This window comes from Erythrolamprus reginae, chromosome 2, assembly GCF_031021105.1.
Source record: "Erythrolamprus reginae isolate rEryReg1 chromosome 2, rEryReg1.hap1, whole genome shotgun sequence".
NCBI lineage: Eukaryota > Metazoa > Chordata > Lepidosauria > Squamata > Dipsadidae > Erythrolamprus > Erythrolamprus reginae.
In genome coordinates this window covers 203,724,374-203,752,306 of record NC_091951.1, presented here as the reverse complement: position 1 = coordinate 203,752,306, position 27,933 = coordinate 203,724,374, and the positions used below count along the sequence as shown (strand labels likewise).

The 27,933-nt window shown below is 42.1% G+C and overlaps 1 protein-coding gene across 1 annotated transcript in view; it reads left to right on the top strand.

The window, feature by feature from the left end:
- Positions 1-356: 356 nt before the first annotated feature.
- Positions 357-27,933, top strand: part of BGN (biglycan) — a 76,412-nt gene continuing 48,835 nt past the window's right edge. Inside the window, exon 1 of the mRNA XM_070741377.1 lies at positions 357-678. The gene's annotated coding sequence lies outside the window, so the exon portion shown is untranslated. The remainder of the gene's footprint in view (positions 679-27,933) is intronic.

The following is a 27,933-nucleotide window of genomic DNA, read 5'->3' as shown; positions in this document are numbered from 1 at the left end:
CAGTCAGGGAAGACAAATATTTTGCATGGCCTTAAACCAACACAAAAGCCATCCTTTCTGGCGCCACTAAGTCAGAGAGGGTGGGGGTGGGGGTGTTTGTGTGTGTTGTCTCCCTGCCCCCTCCCCCCAACAGTTTTGGGGGGACCGGTTTTGTCTCCTTGCTGTCCTCCCAACCCACTAACTCTTGTGACTACTTTGAAAAGAACAAGCAAAAAAAAAAGTCTTGTCATTTTGGAGTGGAGGAAAAGAAGTGCCTGAAAACTTCCATCCTTGAGGTGGAGCGGTTTTTTACTCTCTTTTAATTTCTTCCCCCCGTTTTTGGCAGGTGGTTGATGGAAACCACATGATGGTTCAGCCCCTTAAGTCATTTGTGTGTGTGTTTGTGCGAGCGTGTGTGAGCTCTGTACCTCATTGAAACCAGCTTGCTTACAAGGAAGTCAACCCCTCTCAATCCCCTCTAGTACAGTGCAGCCTCCCTCCAGTCCTGCGCAGGGCTTGACACACTCAGCTCCAGTCTGCTGGCAAAAAAAAAAGGGGGGAGAAAAAACATACCAAAAACAAGCGGAGGAACAGAAGAAAGACGGACTTTTAACAAGGCAGCCGAGGAGAAGGCGCTTGGGTGGAGAAGAAAGATCTGCTCCAGGTGTGATTCTGAAGACCAACTTTGATCATCTGAAGGTACTTTTTCTTTTTCTCCCTTTTTCTTCTCTCAACTAATTTTCCAAAGTTTGGTGAGGGGTTTTTTTTTTGTTCTCTCTCTTGGAAAACTTTTGGAGCAAATGGATTACATGCAATGGACCACACAGGAATTTCAGCCGCAGGATCAGCAGAAACTGGGGTTTTGGAATTTTAGGTCCTTTACTCTTGCCCTCAACTTTAAGAGACGGTGTTCTTGTACTTTAACCCCATTAGAATGTCCCCCTTCCTAATTTTTGTTTTAAATCCACTTATTGTCCCATCACTCTGCCTCTCCCACTCACCCACCCCCCTCTAACTATTAGAGATTGCTCCTTTTACACTCTTATCTACTTCTCGCCCATCCTTTCTCCAGCCACATACATTTCATGTGTACATAAGGGGTGGAATTGTTTTCTCCAGTTGTCTTTCCCTACATTTTGCTCCCTCTCCCTGTAAACTGATGAGAATCCCACTGTTAACAGCTTGCTCTTAGCCTCCCTTATTCTCAGGTTTCCTTTCATCTTCTTGGCAGCTGCCTAACCTTGTCAGACTTATTTGATGGTTTCATTCTCGCTCCCTGGAAGAGCTTTTAGGGAACCCCTGCGTTGTAGCTGGAAAAGAACTACCGGTAGGTGTTCAACACAAGGAACCCAGGCTGGTCTCAGCAGCTAGCCACACTTTATTCGGGCTCCCTTGTGGGGCATCCCCAACTTTTCTGTAGGATGCCTCTCAAACCCCACTAAGAAGGGAATTTGGGACTGACATCTCAAACACTGTGTTTGGTCTACACTTATGTGGGGATGAGTAGGAAATAGGACGGCTCTGAATGCACAAGGTCTAATTCACTGGGGAGTTCAGCCTTGAGGAAGTGAGGAGAAATTCTGGGATGGAAGTTGTACACGTCCGTCTATGTTTTTGTCTTACATCCCAATATTTGCAGGAACAGAGATCCCTGAATATGGATCTTTCTGATTTCTAGGTACAGATTTTCGGCAACTGAGTAAATGTATAAACTGGCTGGGATGATCCTCAACAATTCCCATAATTAACCGAGCTGGAAGTATGGAATTGTTAGCTGGAGCTGTATTTGTGCTTATCTAGCTAATATACTGCTCAAAAATAAAAATAAAAAACAGATAAAGGGGACATTCAACACATCCTACATCTGAATGAATGAAATATTCTCATTGAACACTTGGAGTTATATTCTGGGACTTTCTCTAAAGCAGAGCTTTCCAAGGAATTTGGTTTTGAAAACACCGCTCTTTTATCCCTTTCTCTTGTGGTGTTTTTCCATCTCAGCAACCTCTGCAAACTCGTAAGTTAAAATTAAAACAAAGGGTGAATTTTTGGGGAAAGGCAGCTCCAATGGTTTTCCCCCCCTGAGTTCCCGTGAAAAGGGAGCCTAAGTCGCTATGATCTGCTCATTGACTCTAGCGCCCTCTAGCTCCACTTGCAACTATGCAAGATTGCCCATCCAAGGAGCGCCTTTTGGTCCAGGTTGGATTGTATCCCAGGAGCAGTTAGAGAACTCTGAAAAACTTACCAGAAGGGCACAAACTGCCTTTCCCTGGTGGTTTCCCCCCCCCCCCCCTTCAGTCTCTCATATTCAGAACTGTACTGCCTCTGGTCATGGTGATTTTAACTAGCTTCGGAGTCACTGCCTTCCCCATCTAAGCCCTTTATGGAGTCATCCAGCCTCCCATTCCATCTTGCGGGAGCAACTTCCCCAAGTGAAGCCCGGGACTTGCAAACTATAAAAGAGCACTTTTATTTCCCCCTCTCTGTTTTATTCCTGTTCTTTGATTTGGCACCCACCTGGATTTTGTCTTTCTTAACCAATCAGCACAAGATCTTTCTAATAGTTGGAGAAGATATCTGTTGTTAAATTTATTTGCCCCCTCTCTTGCCAAGGGGCTAACACTGAGGCCCCTATCTTTTTGCTAAGGGTATACAGAGAAGCCCTGTGTTCTCCCCCATAGTTTCTCAATTTAGCATAGCATTTTTAAAAAAATCCTTTCTTAAATCCAAGCTGTCTTGGATTTGTCCAATGTGAGTCGAAACATGAGCAGAGCAGGCTGGAAGAGGTTTTTCATACATAGCCAGCATAAATGTTTGCAAACCGGGGCTGCAAAGCCAGCCGTGTCTCCAGGAGCTTCCTATTCCCACCCTTGGAAGCAATTATACAAGGAGGCCCCCAGGGGGGATAGGAAACTCACAATGTCTGCCAATTTAAGCAAAGCCTCCTTTATCCTTTTTAGCGGATCAGGCACTGGGGACGCTGGGAAGATGGTTATAGATTTAGAAAGGGAGGACGAGAGGGAGAAAATTAAGGGAGGCTGAGCTGGATCCAAGGTTAACACAGGAGGGGCATCCAGCTAAAATGGGAGACGGGGAAGAGTTGGTGGCTTTTGCTAAGGAGGCAAGAAGGGAGTGGCAGATGTGCTCAGGCCAACAGATGTGGGAAGCACACACACAGCTCCTCGCTGCTGCCTCCATCTTTGGGAGAGCAGATCCAGCCAGCTTCTGGGGGAAAGGCTGCCTGGGAGAGGGGAAAAAAAGCCATCTACGTCTGCTTGCCAAGTCTGCATCCTTGCGCCAACTCTGCCTTCCTTGGCCGTGCAATTTCCTTGGCAGCATTCTGCTTGCTGAGCTGGCAGGCCTGACCCACTGCCTTCCATGAGAATCCTCAAGCAGGCTCCATACAGCCACAGATGTCGAAGCCACACGGGCTCCTCTAACCCACAGCACGTGGCATTCCCCCACCATCTCCCACCCCCGCAGGCTTCTTATTTTTAATTCCATTGTTCCAGAGCTGTGATGGTCAGTCAATCCTGTACAGTGGTACCTCTACTTAGGAACTTAATTTGTTCCATGACCAGGTTCTTAAGTAGAAAGTAAGAAGAAACATTTTTTTCCCATAGGAATCAATGCAAAAGTAAATAATGCGTGTGATTGGGAAAACCAGAGGGAGGGCGGAGGCCCTGTTTCCTCCCAGGAGATTCCTAGAGAGGCCCCATGGAGGCTTCTCCCTGCTTTTTCCGGCCCTGTTTCCTCCCAGGAGATTCCTAGAGAGGCCCCATGGAGGCTTCTCCCTGCCTTTTCCAGCCCTGTTTCCTCCCAGGAGATTCCTAGAGAGACCCCACGGAGGCTTCTCCCTGCCTTTTCCGGTTACAGTTTCAGAGGCTCGGGTTTGTAAATAGAAAATGGTTCTTGAGAAGAGGCAAAAAAACCTTGAATACCCGGTTCTTATGTAGAAAAGTTCGTAAGTAGAGGCGTTCTTAGGTAGAGGTACCACTGTACTTGGTTTTTCTAGTCCCCATCTTTTCCCCTTCTCCCATGATTGTACCAGAGGCCACATTGTCTTCGTTGGAATCAGGACACCTGGATGGATTCCAGCATTCCATGGTTCAATGAGGAGCTTCGGGAGTTCAAATGCCAGAAGAGACGTCTAGAGAAGCGATGGAGGAAGAGTAAATCCGAATCCAATCGAACACTTGTAAGAGCTCATATTAGGACTTACAAAGTGGCGCTCAAGGCGGCAAGATGCGCGTATCATGCCGGCTTGATTGCATCGGCGGAATCCCACCTGGCCGCTCTCTTTAGGGTGACCCGCTCCCTTCTTAACCAGAGGAGAGTTGGGGAGCCCTTACAGAGTAGTGCCGAGGATTTTAACACATTTTTCACAGGTAAAATTGCTCGGATCCGGGCGGACCTCGATTCCAATTGGATAACAGAGTCGACTGACAATGAGTCAGTCGAGGTGTCTGGGGCCCATACTTGTCATCTGCCTGGGAAGAGTTTGATCTGGTGACACCTGATGAAGTGGACAAGGAGCTGGGTCCAGGAGATTGTCAACACTTCTTTGGGGAGGGGGTCCTTTCTGGATCCCTACAAGGAGGCACTTGTGCGTCCCCTTCTCTAGAAGCCTTCACTGGACCCAGCCATTCTTAACAACTACCGGCCAGTCTCCAACCTTCCCTTTATGGAGAAGGTTGTTGAGAATGTGGTGGCACTCCAGCTCCAGTGGTCCTTGGAAGAAGCCGATTATCTAGGTCCTCAGCAGTCAGGATTCAGGCCCGGCTACAGCACAGAAACTGCTTTGGTCACGTTGATGGATAATCTCTGGCGGGCCCGGGACAGGGGTTTATCCTCTGTCCTGGTGCTTCTCGACTTTTCAGCAGCTTTCGATACCATTGACCATGGTATCCTTCTGCGCCAGCTGGAGGGGTTGGGAGTAGGAGGCACTGTCCTTCAGTGGTTCTCCTCCTACCTCTCCGGTCGTTCGCAGTCGGTGTTAGTGGGGGGGTCAGAGGTCGACCTCTAGGCTTCTCCCTTGTGGAGTGCCTCAGGGGTCGGTCCTCTCCCCCCTGCTATTTAATATCTACATGAAACCACTGGGCGAGATCATCCAAGGGCATGGGGTGAGGTATCATCAGTACGCGGATGATACCCAGTTGTACATATCCATCCCATGTCCAGTCAACGAAGCAGTGGATGTGATGTGCCGGTGCCTGGAGGCTGTTGGGGTCTGGATGGGTGTCAACAGACTCAAACTCAACCCTGATAAGATGGAGTTGCTGTGGGTTTTGCCTCCCAGGGACAATTCCATCTGTCCGTCCATCACCCTGGGGGGGGGAATCATTGACCCCCTCAGAGTGGGTCCGCATCTTGGGCGTCCTCCTTGATCCATAGCTTACATTAGAGAAATATCTTTCAGCTGTGGTGAGGGGGGCGTTTGCCCAGGTTCGCCTGGTGCACCAGTTGCGGCCCTATCTGGACCAGGAGTCACTGCTCACAGTCACTCATGCCCTCATCACCTCGAGGCTCGACTACTGTAATGCTCTCTACATGGGGCTACATTTGAAAAGTGTTTGGAAACTTCAGATCGTGCAGAATGCAGCTGCGAGAGCAATCATGGGCTTCCCTAAATATGCCCATGTTACACCAACACTCCGCAGTCTGCATTGGTTGCCAATCAGTTTCCAGTCACAATTCAAAGTGTTGGTTATGACCTATAAAGCCCTTCATGGCATCGGACCAGAATATCTCTGGGACCGCCTTCTGCCGCACGAATCCCAGTGACCAGTTAGGTCCCACAGAGTTGCCTTCTCCGGGTCCCGTCAACTAAACAATATTGTTTGGCGGGACCCAGGGGAAGAGCCTTCTCTGTGGCAGCCCCGGCCCTCTGGAACCAGCTCCCCCCAGAGGTCAGAATTGCCCCCACCCTCCTCGCCGTTCTTAAGCTCCTTAAAACCCACCTCTGTCATCAGGCATGGGGGAATTGAGATATACAATTTATGCATGGTATGTTTGTGTGTATGTTTGGTTTTTAATAAGGGTTTTTAGTTATTTTAAATATTAGATTTGCCATATGCTGTTTTATTATTGTTGTTAGCCGCCCCGAGTCTACGGAGAAGGGCGGCATACAAATCTAATAAATAAATAAATAAATAAATAAATAAATTCACCTCTCTAAGCTGACCATGACACTTGAATTCTGCCTCCATCTTTCCAGTCTTCTTACGTCATAGGGGAGAAACCAATTTGTCAGGCCTTGTATACATAATATCTCCGTCCTTTGTTCTTCCCTACTCTTCTAGGATTTTTTTTTTTAAGGCAAACAATGTCTCTAAGGCGCTGTGTTTTGTTTGGAGCCATTTAAAACATCCCTGCAACCCGGCAAAACATCCTTACAGGTTCAGAGGATTGGTTTGGTGGGAATAAATTTGAGAGGCAGGAGTGCTTTGAGGGCCGCCTTGATCGACTGACCTCGTAGGAAAGTGGGTTATAAAGCTAACTGGAGGAATGAGTAAGTAATATGTTGCTTTGACGCAATGACTAACAATGAGGGAAGTGACATTGGAACCCAAGTGTCCCAGATTTTATGGCTCTAAGTTGCAATTAATTTGAAATTAAAATTCTCCTTTCTCCTCAAGTGGCTTCCAGCCTCATTCAAGCATGATGACTTGTAAATACAACAGTGACAAAGGCAGGCTTTGTAAACAGCACAGGGATGATGGCTCTGTTAAAAAGTGCTATGGCTAACATGTTGTAAGCCGCCCTGAGTCTAAGGAGAAGGGCGGCATAAAATAAATCAATCAATCAAACAAACAAATAAAGGCTACCACTATAGGGCATTGCAAATCATTAGGGAGGAAAAAGCCAGGGACACTGAATCTACAAATTGAATGCTCTAATTGTATACTTTCCTTTGCAGTAGGCTGACAGAGTTGATCTAGATTTGTCAACTCAAACAAAGCCCAGTTAACAGGGGTGGGTTCCTCCTGTTTTGGACCAGTTTGCCTGAACTGGTAGTGACCTGCTGGTGACGTCACAATGACATCACCGAACTGGATTGGTCGATGCTGGTCCATGGGCACCACCATCTTTTAAAAAAAATATATTTTATTTTATTTTATTTTATTTTATTTTATTTTATTTCATTTCATTTCATTTATTTCATTTCATTTCATTTCATTTCATTTCATTTCATTTCATTTCATTATTTCATTTCATTCATTCATTCATTCATTCCCCTTCTGACCATGAGCAAAAGCCAATTTCTGGCATCTGTGTGTTGGCTTTGGGTTTTTTGCCCTGTGGCACAGGAGGACATGAACCTGCAGCGAGGTAAGTTCGAACCCACCCCTGCCTGTTAAATATAAACATAGGCCAGTATGCCTAGAATTTTGGACTGAACATCCTACAGATGAAGGAAATGTATCGAGTATTACGGTTGTAGTATTTGTTCAGAATGGAGGGAGTCATTAAACAGCAAGAAATGTAGCAAGGGTGACTAATTTTTTTTATCCAGTATGAGCATAGTGTAATTATGCACATCGTTCTTATGATATGTCAAATTTCAAGCTGATTTATTTATCACACGTATATATTCCACCTTTCCTCCAAGAGCTTGTGGGGAGGCGTTATTCCTTCTGTCTTCATAACAATCTCTGAGTTGCTTAGGCTTAGGGAGTGATACAAACATGCACACAATTCACACGAAACATTGGATAAGCATCATGCCTTGATGAGCAATATAACTAAACAACACATCCTAACAAGGAATAATCCAAGTAACAAGTAAACAACTCAAGGAATGTTGCCAGTTGTAGGGGTTTTTTTCCACTCAAAAAGCAAAAGGAGTATAGTTTGAAAACAAGGATTTTTTTCTGATTATTAGTCCATTCCTATAGTTGCTACAAGGCCACCTAGTTGAACATTTTAAATTAGAGATACTAGAAATTGGAAAGCAAATGCACCACCACCTGCTCCTGCACACCCACCCACACCAAAATTGTCTCTTGAAACTCAAAGATATGCTTCCATATTCTCCTTCTGTGGTTCCTCCACAGGTTCCTCCACAAGGGAGTCATGAAATTCTTTGTCCCAGTTGTACTTAACCATGATGCAAACGTAATTAGAATTGCAAATACTGGTAATATCTAATCAAGATGAAAAGTATCTTGTTTTTGTTGCCTCTCCATGAAATCCTCCTCATTTTGTTCCCAATCTTTAATATCAAGTTGTGTTGAGACATCCTAAGCCAGTGATGGTGAACCTTTTTTCCCTTGTGTGCCGAAAGAGGCATGCACAAGTGCCCACACCCATAATTCAGTGCCTGGGGAGGGCGAAAACAGTTTTTCCTGTCCCTTGAGGGCCCTCTAGAGGCCAGAAACTGCCTGTTTCCCAAATTCTGATGGGCCCAATAGGCTCGTATTTCGCCCTCCTCAAGCTCCAAGGGATTCCATGGAGCTGGGAGAGGGTAAAAAATGTCTCCCTCATCCCCCCCAGAGGCTCTCTGGAAGCTAAAAACGCCCTCCCAGAGCCTCTGTGCAAGCCAAAATTCAGCTGGCCGGCACACACATGTACGTTGGAGTTGAGCTAGGGCAACGGCTCACGTGCCAGCAGATATGGCTCTGCATGCCACTCATGGCACCCGTACCATAGGTTCACTGTCCTAAGCTGCACCTGGGTTAGTGGATCTGCCCTCCCCTTTACATACAGGTAGCCTTTGACTTACAATGGTTTGTTTAATGACAGTTCAAAGGTGACTTTTGACCATTTGACAAGAGCCAGGGTGGTGCAGTGGTTACAGTGCAGCAGTGCAGGCTATTTCAGCTAACTGCTGGCTGTAGTTCAGCAGTTCAAATCTCACCACCGGCTCAAGGTTGGCTCAGCCTCCCATCCTTCCGAGGTGGGTAAAATGAGGACCCAGGTTGTTGGGGGCGATAGGCTGATTCTGTAAACCGCTTAGAGAGGGCTGTAAAAGCACTGTGAAGAGGTATATAAGTCTACATGCTGTTTTTCATACTGATGATTGTTGTGGCATCCTCATGGGCACATGATCAAAATCCAGATGCTTGGCAACTGACTCATACATCCTGGGCTCATGTGATTCCCTTTGGTGATGTTCTGTCAAGCAAAATCAAGGGGGAAGCCAGACATTGGGCTCAATTGTGACCGCTTAAGTTGAGGATTACCTGTATATCCTGTCACTACCTTAAGGGCAGCTTCAATATGTGGGAGGCTTTCTTATTCTTGCCTTGGTAGCAGGGAAATCAGGGGACTGCAGTGATTCTGAAATAGCCCCAGCAGAGAGAGGCAGGATGAGAATCAGTGGGGATACTCCATGTCAGAGTTTCCAACCTTGGCTACTTGAAGATATTTGGACTGCAACTCCCAGAATTCCCCAGGCAGCGTTCGCTGGCTGGGGAATTCTGGGAGTTGAAGTCCAGATATCTTCAAGTGGCCAAGGTTGGGAAACACTGCTCCATGTTATGCTGGTGTGTAATTTCTTGCCTTCAATATGGATGCAGAATGTTGCATCATAGCAGAAAAGGAAGGTCCAAAGGAAGCTTCATGTAAAACAACAAAATAGTTCTGCATTTATTTTTTTAATAATGATCTTGCTTAGGGCCAGATTACTTACAGGAGCATCTTCTGCCTCACACTTCTCAGAGACTGGTTAGAGCCCACAGAGTTGGCCTCCTCCAGGTCCTGTTGTCCAAACAATGTCACCTGTTGGGACCACGTGGGAGGGCCTTCTCTGTGGTGGCTCTGGTTCTCTGGAACCAGCTACCTCTGGAGATCTGCACTGCTCTCACCCTCCTGGCTTTCTGGAAAGCCTTAAAAACCTGACTCTGCTGGCAAGCCTGGGGCCCTTGAGCAATAACACCTAGCTCTGGCCCAGAAATATGAATGTTTTTATTAATGGAGTTTTAACTGTTGTATATTGGAGTTTTTTTACCTATTGTACACTACCCAGAGTCCAAAAGGAATATGGGCAGCTCACAAATCTAATAAATTAAACTAAACTAAACTAAACTAAACTAAACTAAGCTAAGCTAAGCTAAGCTAAGCTAAGCTAAGCTAAAGTAAACTAAAGTAAACTAAACTAAACTAAACTAAACTAAACTAAACTAAATTAAATTAAATTAATAAATTAATATCCTTTCAACCAACCCAAGCAACTTAGCCTCCCTTTTCAACATCTCCCCACTCTCCACCACCATTATTGCAATCTAGAATATTCCGTCATCTTGGCCAGCTGCACGCCTATGTTGCCATTGTCTTCCAACTGGCACTGTTGTTAAAAATAAAGTCCAGACCCTAAATGAGCATTTTGTAGGGACAAGGAGCCAAATTATTTGAAAGGCAAGCTCCAATTTTGACACTTGACGTTGGAAATGGGGAGGTTTGCTGAGCTGCAGTGCGGATGAGAGCAGGGACCAAAACTCTTCGCCTCTGTTCATGAAAAGCAGAATCTGGCTCTGGCACAGTGGCAGCCGCAGTGGGAAACGCCTGTAATTGACAGCTTCATGTAGAGCACTGCATGATGTTTGGGGAAAGCTTGCAAGGTTCAGGGCCAAGATGTGAACATGTTCAAGGCTGGTCCAAGATCATTGGTTGCAGGAAATCCACCCCTACACGCTCTAATTAACAATCATGGAGAGCACATTCCACTCCGAAAGGCTGCTGAGACAGTGTCATTGAAATAAATAACCATTGCAAAATAGCTCTGCAATGGGGCACCAAGAGTGCAGGGGAGAACTCCCAATTAGCCCGGGAGTCTGTGCTTTGGCTAAGGTTGAATTAAAAGTCACTCTGGGGTTCTCCACTTTGCACAATCTTCCTTTCCTACTCAGAACAGACCAATAAACAGACGCCTAAAACACGATTTAAGTATTGCCCACAAGATCATATGCTGCAACATCCTACCTGTCAATGACTACTTCAGCTTCAACCGCAACAACACAAGAGCACGCAACAGATTCAAACTTAATATTAACCGCTACAAACTTGACTGTAAAAAATATGACTTTAACAATCAAGTTGTCGAAGCGTGGAACTCATTACCAGACTCAGTAGTGTCAACCCCTAACCCCCAACATTTCTCCCCTAGACTATCCACAATTGACCTCTCCAGGTTCCTAAGAGGTCAGTAAGGGGCGTACATAAGTGCACCAGTGTGCCTTTCATCCCTTGTCCAATTGTCTTTCCTTTATCTCATATATCATATATATTTTCTTCCTTCATATATCTTCTCCTCTATTTTATATTTTTCTTTATATATATTACCTCATGCCTATTCTCTTCTATGTATTGTGTATTGGACAAAATAAATAAATAAAAATAAATAAATAAATAAAAAATAACTAATAAAATAAATAAAATAAAATAAATAAAATAAATAAAATAAATAAAATAAATAAAATAAATAAAATAAATAAAATAAATAAAATAAATAAAATAAATAAAATAAATAAAATAAATAAAATAAATAAAATAAATAAAATAAAATAAATAAAATAAAATAAATTAAATAAAATAAATAAAATAAATAAAATAAATAATTAAAAAAAAATATTTCCTCCTGGTTTCAAATCTGCTAAAGTGATAAAGATGGAATAGCTAGCCATTGGCTTTTCTCTAAATGTCCTCCATTTCAATTCTCTCAAAGGAGCTTCCTCACATAATAACTGTCTCGTTTTGTGAACCTTGAAAGTTATAATGCCACTGAAAAAATAACGGTATGACTGGTCATTTTTCTGCTCGGCCTACTTGGTTCACAACAAAGGGGAAACCCATGCGCTGAGATTTCAAAACAAACACTTTTATACGAAAAGTAGAATTTATACAAGCACGTTCAGGCTTTTTAGTCCATGTTGACAGCTTTCCCGGTTAAATTAGCTAAGAGATAAAGACCAGGGCTGCAGCTGAGAATCAAAACTAATTAAAACATTCCTCAGTGAGATAATGTCCTTCACTCACAGATCTCCAGGTTTTCCTCAGACGGTTGCATCTGTGTTTAATGGATTTTAAAGTATAATAGCAGTTTACCAGCGAAGCATTTCTAGAACTGTGAATCTAGGACTTCCACCATTACAAACGCTGGAACACCACACCTTTTTTTACCCATGATTCCTCACTATATACTGTCTGGGTGTGTCAACTGTTTCCTAGAGCTATAATTGTCTAGACCAGGGGTTGGCAAAGTTGGCACTTCTATGACATGTGAACTTCAACTCCCAGAATTCCTGAGCTTGCATGCTTGGCTCAGGAATTCTGAGAGTTGAAGTCCTCAAGTCACAGAAGAGCCAACTTTGCCTATCCCTGGTCTAGACTTTCTTTCATAGAGATATTGCCTTCTAGAACTTTTCCCATAAAGATTTTCTGTCTGCTTCTTGATCTTCTGACCTGGGCACCTAATAAGGGCTCCTGATCCCTTATGTCTTCCTCATCCTCTGACTCAGACATTACCATCATTGGTGTTTCTACAGTCTCTGGAGGTTGCTCAGGTTTCCCAGGTTTCCATTCTCCCTCACTCTCACTCTCTGACTCAATGGTCAAGAACACTGGCCTAGAATACCAAGATGGACCTGGTTCATCCTCCTCAGAATCTGTGACTAACTGAGCCAGTCAAAAAAATACGATGTGCCTAATCCATGTTTCCATCCATAGAAAATCTTTTTGTTGTTGTTGTCAGAATTTAAAAAGGCCAACAAAGCAGTGGGGAAACCCAGGCGTATTCCAAAGGCGGAGGGTAATGTCTACGCACACATCTGTGTATGCACACACTCACTGGAGAGTAGTATTCCAAGAAACAGGGCAAACACACAATAAAGCCCTTGTTTGGAAAGCTCCTACGTTTACATTTCTTTATATTGCATTCCTTTATAACATTCTTCCCTATTACTGTCAAAGTGTGTTAAAAGTTAAACAAACAAGAAAGAAAAGAGAATTTGGTATGGCCAGTTCTCCAGGCTGATGAGAAAGTTCAGATCTTATTAGTTCTTGCTTTGACATGCACAGCGTGGGGCTGGTTGCCCAAACAGCTCTGTTTTTCCTTTCCGGGCCCTTTCTCCTGCCATTCCCTACCCGCCCCCAGTTGGAATAAAATCATGCCCTCTTATTTGTTTGTTTGTTTGTTTGTTTTTATTTTTTATTTTTTATTTTTTATTTTTTGTTCGTTCGTTCGTTCGTTCGTTCATTCATTCATTCATTCATTTATTTATTCATTAGATTTGTATGCCGCCCCTCTCCGTAGACTCGGGGCGGCTCACAGCAACAATAAAACAATGTACGACAAATCTAATAATTTAAAAACACTAAAAACTCCATTATTAAAAGCAAACATACACACAAACATACCAGGCATAAACTCTTAACTCTTAACATTGGCTGTTTGCCTCCCCAGTTCCTATCCTACATCAATTCCAGCTGCGTTCACACTCTTTCCAGGCTAGTCATGTGTTTCACTAACCTTTATTACCAGTTCGGAGATGTGCATTGTGTGCGTTGTTTCTGCGCATGTGCAGATCGTCTGTGATGATGTGCGGGTGGGTGGGCAGAGCCTCCCACTGCTGCTACTGGTTTGCTCAAACCAGGGCGAACTGGTAGCAACCCACCACTGTTCCAGATCCTCAAGCTTTGCAAGCCACTGGCAAGCAAGCAAGCACCAAACCAGGGGGCTGCATCGTGAATAGGGTGGGCCCAGGGTGGGCAGCAGGCAGGACGGGGTGGAACGCAGTTCCACCAGTGGAAATGAAGATGCATGCGCAACTCCAGCTGATCGGTGGCTGTTACTTCCTGGATTACTGGTCTCGGCTTGGCTCTCCTTTTCCCCCCTGCTGCTGCTGCAGCATCTGCGCTCCTTGCTTTTTTCCTCTTTCCTCCTTCCTGGGCTCGGACGAGCTTCCCTCTCTTCTGCCTGGCTCCCCTCCAGCCTCACGCGACCACCTCCTGCCTGAACTACAAGCAGAAGGTGTGGGTGGAAGCGGCGCTGGTTTCCCAGCCTGAGGTGGTGGTGGCGACCCAGGAAGGAGAGTGCAGGAAACGTGAAGCAAATGGTCACGCCAGCAAGCAACACTGGTAAAGTTGTAAGTTGAGGACTTAACAGTTCACTTGAACGATGATGATCGTTCAAGCCACTCCCACGTGGTCACATGGCCAGCAAGCCACTCCTACTTAGTCACATGACCATTAAGCCGCACCCACAGTGTGGCAGTAAAATTTTTGGCTGCCTATTACTGGGTGGGCCCAATATCCTTGAATTGCAAGTCTCTGCTTTGGCCTTCCCAAAGCAGAGTCTACTTCTCTTCTGACATCCTATCAGGGCATTGCATACTTTATGATATGAAAGAAATAAAAACATACAGGAACTCAAGTCCCAATCATAACAATGTGTCTACCATTTTTTGTACTATTACTTTTTAGCGAAGAGATTTTTTTTAACAGAGTAAAAATAATACAAATTTAAAGAACCAAAAAGTATGATAAGTGAATAAGCAAGAAATAAAAGAAAACAGGGAGAAAGGAAAGAAGAAAAAAGAGATATAAAAAGCAGCTTCTGATCTTCTTTACAGCAGTTACAGTAAATATATTTATATTCCATCCTCTCTTAGTTATATTGTGGATTTCTTTTTTTCCTTATTGTACCTTTGCTATTCTCAAACCCATAAATCACAAATTTGGGATTTTTTCTAGTTTTAGCAAAAAGTACATAAATGGTTCCCAGTCAGAAAATGTCTATAATTTTTTTTAATTAACTGAGCAAGATAAAACAGATTACAATTTGAAGGAAAAAGCAGAGCAGCCAGTTCAGAGGGCTAATGACCAGATGGAAGAACACTGTACTGTCTAATGCAGTGTTTGCCAACCTTGGCAACTTGAAGATATTTGGACTTCAACTCCCAGAATTCCCCAGCCAGCATTTGCTGGCTGGGGAATTCTGGGACCTTGGCAACTTGAAGATATTTGGACTTCAACTCCCAGAATTCCCCAGCCAGCATTTGCTGGCTGGGGAATTCTGGGACTTGAAGTCCAAATATCTTCAAGTTGCCAAGGTTGGCAAACACTGGTCTAATGCACATCTGGTGATACCTATATTTTGGTAACTTTGCCTTTGTAATCATGGGTGGGTGTTAACAACCTGTGGCTCCAGAGCTGCATGTGGCTCTTTGACCCTTCTCCTGCGTCTCCCTGACGGCCCAGTCACATGACCTGCTCTCCACCCTGAGACACTGGACCAGCCAGTTAACATGAGGGCTGGCAGGGTGGGAATGGGATCCGGGAGGAGGGTATGACGGAAAGGGGGACAGGCCTGTAGCTGAGGAGTGAGCATGAGCTATGGCGGCTGTTTTCCCGAAGGCAACCCTCTTCTTCCTCCTCCTCCTCATGTGACTCCCTGGCAGGCTGTTGCAGGGCCAGGCGTGTATGAGCAGGGATACCCTCCTCAAACGAATGGCCCAGCTTGGCCAAAGTGCAGCAAAGGCGCGTGGAGTGAGCAGATTGACCGACTGATGGGCGAGTGTCTTTGGCAAGCATTGCAGCTTTCCCTGAGCCTGATCCCTAGGCGTGCGAGATTGTAATGGAAAAGTTGGGTAGGGAAGATAGGGCCCAGTGAGTGGCACTTGCACAATTAATCCTTTTAAAATAGAAACATGCAGGAATGGGGTCCTTGAGTCTAGGGTGATCTTCGCTATTAACTGTGAAGAAACAAATCATTCACAAACAGGCTCCTCATTTTCCAGATTTTCTCTGGTTTTAATAATAAATCAGCATGTATTTTATTATTGTGAGACTCCTTGTCCTTGGAGAGGGGCAACATACAAATCTAATAAATTATTATTATTATTATTGTTATTGTTATTGTTATCGTTATCGTTATCATTAGTATTAGTGTTGTGATTCAGTCTGAGGCTCCTCAGGGAACGGCTGGAATTCTGCCGGCTCCATGCTCAGAGGGGGAGGACGAGGAACAGGAGGAGGAGGAGGACCAGGCAGACGGGGAAGAGGAATGTCAGGATGAGGAGGAGGGAGAACAGCCTGAGACCCCCGGGGGGGAGCTCTCCCCAGCGAGTAGCCTGGAGTCATTAGATGAGAACGCACAAGCCATCATAGATATGAGGCAGAGAAGGGCAGCACAAAGAAGGGGACAATTAGCCAGGTATTTCCATCCCTAATAGGCAACAGCTGGGTTTGGGTGTGGTTCTCCTCAGAAAGGTTGAAAAGGCAGGCCCACCCTTCCTGTATTGTGGAGAGTTATCTTTTGGGAGTCCTGTGACCTTGCTTCGATCCTTGGCGTCTCTGATTCTGACTTGTGGCCTCGAAGGCTGAAAACTTGGGGGAGGTGTGGGTTTTATTATCTACAGTGGTGTGTGTGCCAGCAAGAAGCCTGTTGTATTGTCTGGCCGTCGTGACTCTTCTGTGAAGCTTCATAGCATTCCAGTTTGTAAGAACAGTTTTTGTTATCTGTGTTTGTTTTCAAAGATATAAAATGACTTTGCTTTTTACCAGCGTGTCTGGCTACTCTTTTTAGCTGGTGTTGACGTCTGGGGGAACCCAGACAGAACAATTAGTAGTCAATCAAGGTTGTGCAGTATTGGGGAATTCTGGGAGTTGAAGTCCAAATATCTTCAAGTTGCCAAGGTTGGGAAACACTGATCTAGGGATATCAGATTGTCAGCTCTTTCTATGATCCAATCTATCAACAGGGCACCAGGTTGAGGCCAACGCACAAAGACCGAATCCAACATTTCTGAGGCAATTAAGCTGTCGCAGAGCTGCTCTGAAGCCCCACATTGGTCTCTTTAGAACTTAATTTGTTTATGTGCACTTGAAGCCTATCCTTTTGGTATGGAATAGGATGAGTAACCAAAACTTATCTCCCAACAATGAAACATAATAAAAATCATATCATAGGACAACCAAACACGTCTTATCCGCCATCTGCCAGCCAAACTCTGAATTCCAAAATTTTACTGGTTCCCCCCCCTCCAAAAGTGCTTAATCTTGGACTCCGGCCAGACTCTGAATATGCATAATCCTGTACAAATTATGCATATCTGCAAATGCTTTCTAATATTGCATTAATTAAAGCCCTGCTCCCCCTTCATTTCAGAGAGGTTTGAGAGGGAAACCTTCCAAGGCATCACATTTCATATTATTTAGGGGCTGGAGCCCAGCACGGCTGGGGTCATCTGGCTTTTATGTGATTGAACTGGGTTGGTCAAGCAACACGTCCTCTTCTTCCTTCCCCAGCATCAGGGGTGGGTGCTGCTTACCTTTGTCACCATTTTGCATTGTGATGTTTCACATGCGAGGGCACTCAACTCTTGCATGTGTGCGCATCCCCTTGTGCAATTGCTCTTCATGTGCATGTTCAGTAGTGGGAATCAGGCCAAAAACACTGTGCTTTGGGCGAAGAAATAAAGGTCAGTCTTAACCCAGGGGCAGGCAGGAGGGCCCTTTTTCAAGCAGTGGAAGAGGAGAAGCCATCCAAACAGGGGGGGGAAATTGCAATTTTTTTAAAAAAAAAGATGCCAGCACCCATGGACCAGCACCAACTGAATCGGATCTGTGACATCACAAGTGGGTTGCTACTGGTTCAGGCGATCTGGTCTGAACTGGGAAGAACCCACCCCTGCCCAGCATATCTAAGCAATCCTTTCCCCCTAGGCCTCTACAATTTATGCACGGTATGTTTGTATGTATGTTTGGTTTTATAAATAAGGGTTTTTTAGTTGTTTTAGTATTGGATTGTTACATGCTGTTTTTATCACTGTTGTTAGCCGCCCCGAGTCCACGGAGAGGGGCGGCATACAAATCCAATAAATAAATGAATAAATGAATAAATGAATAAATGAATAAATGAATAAACGAATAAATGAATAAACGAATTAACGAATTAACGAATTAATGAATTAATGAATGAATGAATAAATGAATAAATAAATAAATAAACAAACAAACAAACAAACAAACAAACAAACAAACAAATCCCATTATAGCCCATGCTTCAATGGCTTGTCTCAGGTCCAGTGTCTGTGTACAGGTAGTTCTCGACTTACAAATGTTTGTTTAGTGACCATTCTAAGTTACAAGGGCACTGCAAGAATGACTTCTGACCACTTTTATAGCTTTAACATTTATAGCGTTTAGACTTATATACCACTTCATAGCACTTTACAGCCCTCTCTAAGTGGCTTACAGAGGGTAAACATATTGCCCCCAGCAATCTGGGTTCTCATTTTACTGACCTTGGAAGGATGGAAGGCTGAGTCCACTTTGAGCCTACTGAGATTTGATCGCCAAACTGCTGGCAGCCGGGGATCAGCAGAAATAGCTTGCAGTACTGCACTCTAACCACTGCACCACCGAGGCTCTTTTCACAGTGGCGACATTTTTCGCACAGTCATACGTGTGAAAAATGGTCAGAGGTTGGTTGTTTTGTTGATTTGATCAAAGTTCCAGATGCTTGGCAATTGACTCATGTTGATGAGGTTGCAGTGTCCCAAGGTCACCTGCCAACAGAAGCCAATGGGGAGGCCATATTCACGTTACTAACTGAGTAACTGCAATACATCACAAGTGTAGCAAAACACGTCCTAAAAATGGGGCAAAATCCACTTAATGCTGTTCTGTTTAAGAAAAGTAACAAATCTTCTGTTCCCGGGTCACCCTGACCCGGACCGAAAACTCTTCATTTGCAGTGCTTATGTTTGGTCTTTTTGAAAGCTTTTTTCACTTGGAAAGTAGTCTGAACATTTCTGCACACAATGATATGAAAATTGAAATGAGAAAAGTAAATCTTATTGGTTTATTTTGCGGATATAATGCACGCCCCCCCTGTTTTTGTGAAATTTTTTTCAATTTATGGATAGTTTTGCTTGCAAAATGCATTCTATTTTACTAAAGTTGGTATGGGATTGGTAGCTTGAACATTTCTGAACATAATGATATGAAAATTGAACTGGAAAAATTGATGCATATTGGTTTATTTTGTTGATGAAATGCACGCCCCCCCCCGTTTTTTTTAAATAGTCTTCACTTTATGGATAGTTTTGCTAGCAAAATACATTCTATTTTACTAAAGTTGGTGTGGGATTGGTAGCTTGAACATTTCTGAACATAATGATATGAAAATTGAACTGGAAAAATTGATGCATATTGGTTTATTTTGCACATAAAGTATGCCTCAATTATTTCAATTTATATAAAAATTATGCTGTTAATTTCAAACTTACATACTTTTTTTTAGTAAAATGGATATGTTTCATAAAATTAGTTCTCTGGCTACAATGTGGTTGATTTTCAAAAGGATATTCCAAATATTTCTAGACAAATATGTATAAACAGTGACAATAATGGCACACAGCAAGGCCGAGGGGGGGTGGCCCTTTTGTGGCAAAAATAAACCAATAAGAACCATTTTTTTCAGTTCATTTATATTTTTCTTATATTCAGAAATGTTCAATTTAGTATATCAAACCTTTTGGGGGGAAATTCCTTAGGGATTTGTAGCCTTAAAAAATAGAAATTGACACGAAATTAAAAAAGGATGGGGGGAGGGGCTTTTTGATCAAAATAAAAATATAAGTCTCAATTTTTCCAGTTCAATTTTCATATCATTATGTTCATAAATGTTCAAACTAGTTTTCCAGTTGAAAAAGTTTTCAAAAAGATCAAATTCAAATACCTAAAAAAAATATTTTTGGTCCGGTCACATATGAACAGAAACAGATTCAAAGTTATGATTTTTTTTTGCCCAGAAAACAATTAGCCACCACCCCAAAAATATTTTTTGATGATCAGCATTGTTAAATTGAGTAAATGAATGCCTAAGATTTTAAAGAATATTTCGGATTTGGAGCATAAAAAAATAAAAAGTGAAAATGGTTGCAAGCAGCCAAGGGGGGGGGCCTTATTTCTGATGTTAAAAAACCAATAAGAATCATTTTTTTCAGTTCCTTTATATTTTTCTTATATTCAGAAATGTTCAAGCTACCAATCCCACACCAACTTTAGTAAAATAGAATGCATTTTGCAAGCAAAACTATCCATAAATTGAAAATTTTTTCACAAAAACGGGGGGGGGGGCGTGCATTATATCCGCAAAATAAACCAATACGATTTACTTTTTTCATTTCAATTTTCATATCATTGTGTGCAGAAATGTTCAGAATACTTTCCAAGTGAAAAAAGCTTTCAAAAAGACCAAACATAAGCACTGCAAATGAAGAGTTTTCGGTCCGGGTCAGGGTGACCCAGGAACATAAGATTTGTAACTTTTTTTGCCCAGCAAAAACTAAGCCCCCCACCCCCCCCCAAAAAATTCTCATAGAGAGAACCCCTGAAATGATGAATAGTCATGAAATTTCAAGTTTCAGATATGCAGGGAAAATTTTTTACAGGGACTCAAACTTGGCTTCGGGTCACATACGACCCGAACAGAACAGCAGGGTTTTCAACTGTCTCGGTTAGGAATGGAAATATTGGGTCCAATTGGTCGTACAAAAATGGTGGAAGGTCTTAAGCATAAAACTTATCAGGAAAGACTTAATGAACTCAATCTGTATAGTCTGGAGGACAGAAGGGAAAGGGGGGACATGATTGAAACATTTAAATATGTTAAAGGGTTAAATGAGGTTCAGGAGGGAAGTGTTTTTAATAGGAAAGTGAACAAAAAACAAGGGGGCACAATTAGGGGAAAGATCAGAAGCAATGTGAGAAAATATTATTTTAGTAGATGCTTGGAACAAAGTTCCAGCAGACGTGGTTGGTAAATCCACAGTCACTGAATGTAAACATGCCTGGGATAAAATACAAGAAATAGTATACGGGCAGACTAGATGGACCAGGAGGTCTTTTTCTGCCGTCATTCTATGTTTCTATGTAAGCTGAGGACTACCTGCACAGCCAGGGAGAGCTGCTAAAGGAGAGACAGATTTTCACCAGCCTGGCGTCAGCTCCAAAATTGGAATAGAAAACTGGGTGTGACTCCACCTATAATCGCAACCATTTTGGACCTGGGATATAAAGGCTGCTATTGTGGGCTTTGGAGCACGTTGTGGGTTTGGAAGGGACACAGGAGATGCTCGATGGTTGTAATTGTTGGCTGCAGCCTGGGTGGAAAGCAGTTTTTACTGGAAGTAGCTTTTCCAGGAACATAATCATTCGTATTTTGGGCTGTCCCACTAAAGACAATCTGCTTGATAGAGTTGCCACCTTTCTCCCTGGCTTTGTTCCTGTGCCATCAGCAGTCGTCTGACAAGGAAAAATCAGTCAATCACTGGAAGCCGTCTCCAGCATAGAGATTAAAGGACAGGGAAAAAATTCCAGAGCTTATTTTCTCCCTGGCAGACTGTTGTTAAAAATATAAGAGCACAGATATTGGGAACAGATAAAAAGAAGGAAGGAAACCTCAAGTCTGGAATAACAACAACCCACGAGCACACAACAGATACAAACTTAATGTAAACCGCTCCAAACTCGACTGCAGGAAATATAACTTTAGTAACCGAGTAGTTGATGCATGGAACTCACTACCGGACTCTATAGTATCATCCCCTAACCCACAAAACTTTACCCTTAGACTATCCATTGTTGACCTCTCCCAATTCCTAAGAGGTCAGTAAGGGGTGTGCATAAGTGCACCAGTGTGCCTTCCCTCCCCTGTCCTAATGTTCCTTTTCTTTTTTACTAGTATCAGGTATGTGAATATTATTATATCTTTACATAAGTCCAATATGTACTTGACAAAACAAACAAACAAATAAATGAATGAATATGTTTGGAACACAATAAATCCTTAGAGTCACTATTAAACATAACTAGTTTAACTGGATGATCATACAATATTATCCTGGCATTCTGATATTTAGCTTACTCAAGTGACAGCCTATTCCCCATCCTATTCTTCTCCTTTTCTTTCTCCTTTTATATTCTGTTCTCCCTTTTTATAAAGGTTTCTGTTGAATATGCTTTCCCTACATAATTCAATTGCATGCATTCTTTTCAAGACATAACTCATTAAGTCTTCTTAAGTGGGAATGTATTTAAAAATATAGGACCTATTTGACATAATTTTACTTTATCTCTTCCTTCCCATTCTGGCAGACAAGAAATCCCTGATTGTTTTTAATCTCCAAGACTGTATTTTTCTGTGATCTACACAAATTGGGCAGCTTGGAATAATAAGAACATTTTTATTTGTTTTAAAGCCTGCACATTTGTACCAGATGTAGGCATCTATGGGTGTATAGCTGCCATGCTAAAAAACCAAAAGAACAAAAGACATGCACACCCCAACATGGCTCTGTAGCATGATTGGAACATAGAAGAAACTAAAATTATGGTCTGAACTGGAGGTTTGCAAAACACAAAATTATGCTTCGGAATACGTGCTCACATGTAAATAACATGTCAATTAAAACTCTAAGGAGGGGTGTGTGGAACCAGGTTGAATAGCAAAAGCAATGGAAAAATATACTGCGTTATTAATAAATTAGCATTCATTAACATACACCCCCCAAACAACAACTGCAATTTCTTGCAAAATTGCAAAATAAAGCCAACATCTTGATATCAAGATGTCAAGGTATTGTGAATGTCACCATCTTAGTTCTGGTCGAATCTTGTTTCTATTGGTACGTGTGAGGGAATGATTGTATTGATTAGGCTTGGGGTTTTATTGTTTTGATAATTGAAATATGGTTTAGTTTTAAAGGATTTTATTGCTATTAAAATTTGACTTTAACTGTTATTGTATTGTTTTGTTGTTGTAAGCCACCCTGAGACCTGAGGGATTGGGCGGCATATAAACCAATCTATCTATCTATCTATCTATCTATCTATCTATCTATCTATCTATCTATCTATCTATCTATCTATCTATCATCTATCTATCAATCTATCAATCTATCAATCTATCAATCTATCTATCTATCTATCTATCTATCTATCTATCTATCTATCTAACTAACTAACTAACTAACTAACTAACAAACAAACAAACAAACAAACAAACAAACAAACAAACAAACAACATCAATCCTCCAAAACAGAAAGTGTTCCAATGTAGAATCTTGCTGCCGGTTACAGCAACTCAGGCCGCCAAGTTACTACCTATTTTATAGAACTGATCTGAACTGGTAGGAATCCACCTCTGACATGGGTGAATCAGAAAAGCCCAGAATAGGGGCCAATTTCTAGAAGAGACACGTGCTATGACAACATCCCTCCCTCCCACTACGTTTTACACTTCCTACATTTAGATCAGGGGTGGGTTCTAACTTACCTTGCTGCTGGTTTGCTTCTTACCTCTCCCCCAAGAAATCCAAAAATAAAAGGGTGATGCATGCATAATGCTGGAAACTCAGCTTCTGCACATCTCGGAAGAAATTTTTTAAAAAAATAAAAAATATTTTAAAAAATCAATAAAAAGGTGGCGGCAACCACGTATTGGCACTGCTTGAACTGATTTGGTGGTGTCCTCATGACATCACCAGCAGATCACTACTGGTTCAGGTGAACTGGTGCAAACTGGGAAGAACCCACCTCTGTAGTGATGGGCGAACCAAACCCGCACAATTCGGGTCTGTACCGAATATTGCAGTGTTCAGTATGCCGAACACGAACCCAAATTTTTTTGAAACTTCGGGCAAAGTTCGGGGTTGCGTTCGGCGTTTGGAGCTTTGACATCACCGGCAGGAAGTGATCACCTTCGCTTCCTTAGCAACCTGCCGGTATACGTGACGTCAAAGCTCCGCCCCCATAATCTCTTGGTGTGATTCCCCATTTGGGTTCGGGAAATTGAAAACTCAGTATTTTTTGACTGATCATATTAGGTGTCTTTTATCTGGATGCCTGTAACCTTTATTAGTTGATTTAAAGATTCACTGTAGTTGCTGCTCACTTTTTCTCCTCCTTTCTTTTTTCTAATAAATGGATCAGATAAATATCTCATTGAGCCTTTGTTGCTGATGACTACTGTATATAAATATGGCCATATACTTTTCTTGGCCACGGACTATTGGGCTAATCACAATCCCCTCTCTCATCATTATTTTTCAAGGCATGAATGGAAAAGAGAAGATGAAACTGACACTATGGGCTTATCAAAAATAGGACCAAGAGGAAAAATATTCTAAAATTCTATTTTGCTTTTATCAAGAGTGGTCTTTTTCCTAGCTCTTGAAAAGATCCCTGAAAACAAACTAAAGCCGATTTTCCATACTTAGGACAAATCTCTACTTTCCCCATTATTATTTTTTTGGGGGGGGAATTCATTATGAAGCCTTCCATTTAGAGGACAGTGAAACAATGCGCTAAATACCAAATGTCCCACTTACAGTCAGCATTTCCTTTGGGGTTATTAAGGAATGTTTTGAAATATTCCATTCAAAACAATGGAAGGCATTCAAGACAGTAATAGAAATCTCAGGAGGATATAAACTTTCCTCAAAGGAAATTTGTTTAAGCATACGATAATATTTTCTCAGGCAAAGGTGATACTAACATTGTACTGTGCAAGAGAACAATCAAAACTGAAACCATTAGATGCTGAACTGTACTGAAGGAAGAGCTGATTCCTTTAAAGCAGGGATGTTCAATACCTTTGGCAACTTTTAGGAGTTGTGGACATCAATTCCCAGCATTCCCCAGGCTCCAGCCAGCTAAGCCTGGACACCCCTGCATTAGGGTGTTCAGCAAAATAACTTTTGCCCCTCTAGTTATATTTAAGCCTCATATTCTGAAGAGTCCAAAAAAGCAAAACTCAGAATTGTCAGGGCTGCGTATGGGAAATTCAGTTCCTTGCTAAAGAAATTTTGTTGCATAAAGAAAAGCAGAGGGTGACACCAGGGGTGAAATCCAACAGGTTCTGGAGAATAGGTAGCAGAAAATTTGAGTAGTTCAGAGAACCAGCAAATACAACCCTTGGCTGGCCCCAGAGTGGGGAGGGAATGAGGATTTTGCAGTATCCTTCCCTGCCATGTCCACAAAGCCACGGCCACCAAGTCACACCATACAGAACAAATCACTTCCAAAGAACCGGTAGTAAAAAAATATTGCATTTCACGCAGGGGGTGGGTTACTGCCCGGACCGGGGGGGGGCACAGTGCGGTAGCGAAAATGGAGCTCCACCCCAGAGTACCCAATTTGCACTGAAAAATGTTGAAAGAAAATGCAGGGCGTCCTGCATAAGCCACGCCCACAGTGTGGTAGTAAAAATGTTGGTAGCCCTTCACTGATTTCATGTCATTAAGTGACACCTATCTCTGCTACAGCCACTGTTAAAAATCAGTTCCTGCCTCCATCTCTCCCAAATCCTGCTTTCTGAAATAACCTTCTCCCTCCTGCTGTCTGGTAAGGCCAGGTCTGAATTTGCTTAGGTAGAAAACAGATTGGATAGTCTCCTATGTTTGCACAGACACAAATTTCTGAGCCAGAAATTAAGAAGGAACAATTGGGCTTTTATTTCTAGAATGTTATTTCTATCATGTTTCAACACTCAGTTGTAAGGGGGTGTGGGAGAAGCAAATTGGTAACAGTACATTATACTGGAAACAATTCCTTAATTATTTGTGTCTACTCATACAAGTTTAAATTCTGTCTAGAAGTTAAGAATACAATCTTGATTCAAAATATTTTTTATTTTGTCGGGCTGCCCTCCCACCTTTTGAAACTCTTGTGAATAATACTCATTACCGGACTCCATAGTGTCATCCCCAAACCCCCAACACTTTACCCTTAGATTATCTACGGTTGACCTATCCAGATTCCTAAGAGGTCAGTAAGGGGCGAGTACAAGTGCACTAGAGTGCCTTCCGTCCCCTGTCCTATTGCTCTCCTATATCTCCTATTCCTTTCTTCTATTCCTATATCTCTTCTTCTATTCTTTCATTGATATGTTCTATTACTATACCTTCTTTTCTATTATTTCTTAGATACATTTTACTATGAGTACTTCCTCTATAACCTTCATCTACGAGTCTATGGAAAGGGGCGGCATACAAATCCAATAAATTATTATTAATTATTAAATTATTATTATCATGTATTTTACTATGTGTATATAGATATATACCCACTAAAACCCTCATTGTGTATTGGACAAAATAACTAACTAACTAACTAACTAACTAACTAACTAACTAACTAACTAAATAAATAAATAAATAAATAAATAAATAAATAAATAAATAAATAAATAAATAAAATTTATTATCACAAAATGGCAAGTCTTTCAAGGTAGACTAAGGCAAAAAAAACCCCAAACCCCAGATAAAGCAGTAATTTCAGGAATGGCCTTTATGTCCACAACTGAACCCAAAATTTCCATTGCCAAACAAAACAGTTGTTAAATGAGTTTTACCCCATTTTTACAACCTTTCTTGCCACAGTTGTTAAGGGAATGACTGGAGTTATTAAGTTAATAACACCGTTGTTAAATGAACCTGGCTTCCCCATTGACTTTGCTTGTCAGAAGGTCTCAAAAAATGACCACATGATTCCAGGAGAGTGCAACCATTATAAATGCATGCCGGTTGCCAAACATCCAGATGTTGATCCTGTGATTTGGGGGATCCTGCAAAGGTTGTAAGTGTTTTTAAAAAATGTCAAAGCTCACAAGGTTCAGTGCCATTGTAATGCAGTCACTAAACCAATAGTTGAAAGTCAGGGATTCTGCAATATGGTTGAAGAGTCTAGACCAGTGTTTCCCAACCTTGGCAACTTGAAGAGATTTGGACTTCAATTCCCAGAATTCTCCAGCCAGCTAATGCTGGCTGGGGAATTCTGGGAGTTGAAGTCCAAATCTCTTCAAGTTGCCAAGGTTGGGAAACACTGGTCTAGAATGAGATTCTGTCAATTCTATACTAAACAAAAGGCAGGATTATTTTGAGTAACTTTCTCACCCTTCCCCTTACTCAATGGATAGTAATCTTTCCTCAAGTCCCACTCCAATGGTCTATTCTTTTCTTCCCTACGCTCAAAGTCAAGTCTACCTTCTTTTACAAAGGCACAGTGGTGGATAGTTGCTTGAGAGGCTTTGAAAGGAAGTTGAATAAATTCAAGGTGAGTGGGTCTCTCAAGGCTATATTAGTCAGTGCTTCCTCTGGATTGGGGCCTGTATACTTTTAAACATCACTTTCTATGGGAGACTGATAGGAATATCTTATACTGTATCTTATATCTCTGTCTAACCAGAGGTGTGTCTGGTTGGCCACTGTAAGAAAAACGCTATGCAGAACTAAGAGGCAAAAGAGCTATTCCCAACGTCTTATCTTCTTACTGTAATCTTGGGGTAGAAAGTAAACTGTTTTTATTAATTGGGATGTACAGTATATGTTGTATAGAATGGAATAGAATAGAATAGAATAGAATAGAATAGAATAGAATAGAATAGAGCGCTGGTGAGACCCCATTTGGAATACTGTGTTCAGTTCTGGAGACCTCACCTACAAAAAGATATTGACAAAATTGAACGGGTCCAAAGACGGGCTACAAGGATGGTGGAAGGTCTTAAGCATAAAACGTATCAGGAAAGACTTAATGAACTCAATCTGTATAGTCTGGAGGACAGAAGGAAAAGGGGAGACATGATCGAAACATTTAAATAAGTTAAAGGGTTAAATAAGGTCCAGGAGGGAAGTGTTTTTAATAGGAAAGTGAACATAAGAACAAGGGGACACAATCTGAAGTTAGTTGGGGGAAAGATCAAAATCAACATGAGAAAATATTATTTTACTGAAAGAGTAGTAGATGCTTGGAACAAACTTCCAGCAGACGTGGTTGATAAATCCACAGTAACTGAATTTAAACATGCCTGGGATAAACATATATCCATCCTAAGATAAAATACAGGAAATAGTATAAGGGCAGACTAGATGGACCATGAGGTCTTTTTCTGCCATCAGTCTTCTATGTTTCTAGTAAAGAAAATAGAAAATAATAGAATAGAATAGA